A 4,024-nucleotide genomic window follows, 5' to 3' on the forward strand; every position below is an offset into this window, starting at 1 on the left:
AAGGATGTCTGGCACAGTGTGTGGCATGAGAGACTGGATGAACAACATGTCAAATACGCGGCCATGGACGCGTACACAAGCTACGAGATGTAAAGGCGGATCGTTGACATGAGGAACTGTCTTCTTTCTGCCCCAGACAAGGGGTCGAGCCACAGAGCAGTGGTGGGAGCGTCACAAGAAGTAGATGACTAGACGATCGTTTCTTCTACTTTAGAACTAGATGATACCCTGCGCGTTGCCACGGGACTTATATCACTACATCGGAGGAGGATTATGGAGTGAAAAATATTAAACCATGAAAAGAAAATTAATATAGATTTGTTTGAATCATTAATACAATTATATGAAATCAGACATATTAGTGTGTTGTATAGTATCCTCACTGGGAATTAAATGTATCTTTTATTTCAAAAATTGGAATGCATCGGCGCATCGCTAACACAAAAAAGGAACATGTTTTTTCCACTAACGTAAGAAAGGAACATGTAGTCTGATGAGATTTGTCTCATAATAATTGAAGATAATATAATTTGATTGGCTATTAGGAATGCATCTTATCAGGAAACAAAGATATTTCATGTTATTTAATTAATTGATGAGGCAAATCTTTTGTTCCATTTTGAAAATAATAATAGTTTTGTGACCCATACTGTGTTAACGCGTCCAAATAGAAATTAGCTTGCGCTGTTTACCTTGGTACATTTTTCGACAAAAAATAATCCGGTGTAAAGAAAACGGCATAATTCCTGAAAGTGTGGGTGAGGGAGTCCTAGACTAAGGGGTCTTCGGGCATCCGACCTATTATCTATGGGTCGGACTGATGGGCTGTGAAGATATGAACACCGAAGACTGTACCCGTGTCCGTATGGGACTCTCCTTGGCGTGGAAGGCAAGCTTGGCAAATAACTATGAGGATTCCATCTTATGTAACCGACTCTATGTAACCCTAGACCCCCCCCCCCCCGGTGTCTATATAAACCGGAGGGTGTAGTCCGGAAAGGATATACTCAATACCGTAGTCATACAGGCTAGACTTCTAGGGTTTAGCCATTACGATCTCGTGGTAGATCAACTCTTGTAACACTCATATTCATCAATATCAATCAAGCAAGAAGTAGGGTATTATCTCCATAGAGAGGGCTCGAACCTGGGTAAACATCGTGTCCCCTGTCTCCTATTACCATCAACCTTAGACGAACAGTTCGGGACCCCCTACCCGAGATCCGCCGGTTTTGACACCGACATTGGTGCTTTCATTCAGAGTTCCTCTGTGCTGTCGCTGAAAGTTTAATGGCCCCTTCATTCGTCAATAATGACGCTATCTGCGGAGAAACTTTCCTCCCCAGGCAGATCTTCGTGTTCGGTGGCTTCGCACTGCAGGCAAACTCGTTTGGCCATCTGGAGCAGGTCGAAAACTATGCCCTTGGCCATCAGGTCAGATTCGGGAGCTTGAACTACGTCGCAGACATCCGTGGAGACCTAATCTTCGCTGGATTCGATACCGCAGTAGCCGCTCCCGGTCACCCCGATGATCATGACCTAAATCTGTCATCGGACCGCATCTAGGAGATCGCTCCTGTAACCGCTCTGGCCCTGGAGCCAGAGCAAGAAGCGCCACCCGAAGACGGGAGGATTAACCCCACCACGGAGGCTGCAGATTCCACAGCGTTGGAGCCGCACATGGACCTGGTCTCACACGATGCCCATACCACCGGAACGCCGGACTCGTCTCCGACCATAGGTTCCGAACCACGTGAGCCCGCGGACGCCGAGCTTGATCGTTTATCGATCTTCAAATTCAGCGCCGCAGACATCTTCCAGCACTCGCCTTTAGGCGATGGGCTAAACTCATTTAAAAACATGTCCTTGGCGGAGGACTCTCAGTCGAACTATATCCGGCTCGAACTAGGGGCTGACGATGGATAATTTTACTTCCCACCCGCCACCCACTTCATATCCATAGTCGAGTATTCGACCGATACACTGGATTATGACTCTGAGAATATCGACGGCATGAACAATGATGCCGATGACAACGAAGACCCCATTGATACAACTAATGAACAAGATGAATGGGAAGATAGGTAGGTTAGCCCTGCTAAACAGGTCGCACATGAAGATTCGGAGGACGACAATTACCTTCCGCTCTCTGGGGATGAGGTGGGCCTCGGCACTGAGGATTTCATCGTGCCTGAGGAACCTCGTGAGCAGGAGTGCTTTAAACGCCAACTAATAGCCACTGCAAGGAGCCTGAAAAAGAAGCAGCAACAGCTTCAAGCTAACCAAGATCTGCTCAATGATAGATGGACCGAAGTCCTAGCCGCCAAAGATACGACCTTAGTGGACCAGCCAAAAGCTACCCGAAGCATAGATTTCTATCCCAGGGCGACGATTGGGTGCTGGAGCCCATACCATCATCGCACAATGCGGCAGGTCGACCACAACTGGGCACATGTAAAGCGGCAACTCAAGCCGAACACCAAACCGCCCTACCTCGCAGTAAAAGCAAGAACAAAACAGCTCGGGGTTATACATACGACCGTCAACAAGACTTTGGGTAGCAAAGCAGAACACTCAAGATCGATCTACAAATCGCAAGGATATACCTCGACACATGATGACAGCCACCTATTCGGACGTGTTCTACCTCTTGAGCACTGCGTTGGTTTTCCCCGAAGAGGAAGGGATGATGCAGCAAAGGAGCGTAAGTATTTCCCTCAATTTTTGAGAACCAATGTATCAATCCAGTAGGAGGCTACGCGTGAGTCCCTCGCACCTGCACAAAACAAATAAATCCTCGCAACCAACACAAATAGGGGTTGTCAATCCCTATAAGGCCACTTACGAGAGTGAGATCTGATAGATATGATAAAGATAATATTTTTGCTTTTTTTATGATAAAGATGCAAAGTAAAATAAAGGCAAAGTAAATAGCAAAGGAAATAACTAAGTAGTAGGAGATCAATATGATAAAGATAGACCCGGGGGCCATAGGTTTCACTAGTGGCTTCTCTCAAGAGCATAAGTATTCTATGGTGGGTGAACAAATTACTGTTGAGCAATTGACAGAATTGAGCATAGTTATGAGAATATCTAGGTATGATCATGTATATAGGCATCACGTCCGAGACAAGTAGACCGACTCCTGCCTGCATCTACTACTATTACTCCACTCATCAACCACTATCCAGCATGCATCTAGAGTATTAAGTTAAAAACAGAGTAACACCTTAAGCAAGATGACATGATGTAGAGGGATAGACTCATGCAATATGATGAAAACCCCATCTTGTTATCCTCGATGGAAACAATACAATACGTGCCTTGCTGCCCCTACTGTCACTGGGAAAGGGCACCGCAAGATTGAACCCAAAGCTAAGCAGTACTCCCATTGCAAGAAAGATCAATCTAGTAGGCCAAACCAAACTGATAATTCGAAGAGACTTGCAAATATAACCAATCATACATAAAAGAATTAAGAGAAGATTCAAATATTATTCATAGATATACTTGATCATAAACCCACAATTCATCAATCTCAACAAACACACCGCAAAAAGAAGATTACATCGAATAGTTCTCCACAAGAGAGGGGGAGAACATTGTATTGAGATCCAAAAACAGAGAAGAAGCCATATAGCTACTAACTATGGACCCGTAGGTCTGAGGTAAACTACTCACACTTCATCGGAGGGCTATGGTGTTGATGTAGAAGCCCTCCGTGATCGATGCCCATCCAGCGGAGCTCCGGGACAGGCCCCAAGATGGGATCTCATGGATACAGAATGTCACGGCGGTGGAATTAGGGTTTTGGCTCCGTATCTAATTGTTTGGGGGTACGTGGATATATATAGGAGGAAGGAGTACATCGGTGGAGCAACAGGGGGGCCACGAGGGTGGAGGGCGCACCTGGGGGGTAGGCGCGCCCCTACCTCACGGCCTCCTCTTTTCTTTCTTGACGTAGGGTCCAAGTCTCCCAGGTCTTGTTCGTTGGGAAAATCACGTTCCCGAAGGTTTCATTCCG

Source organism: Triticum urartu, chromosome 7A, assembly GCF_056163025.1.
Source record: "Triticum urartu cultivar PI428250 chromosome 7A, HENAU_Tu73, whole genome shotgun sequence".
NCBI lineage: Eukaryota > Viridiplantae > Streptophyta > Magnoliopsida > Poales > Poaceae > Triticum > Triticum urartu.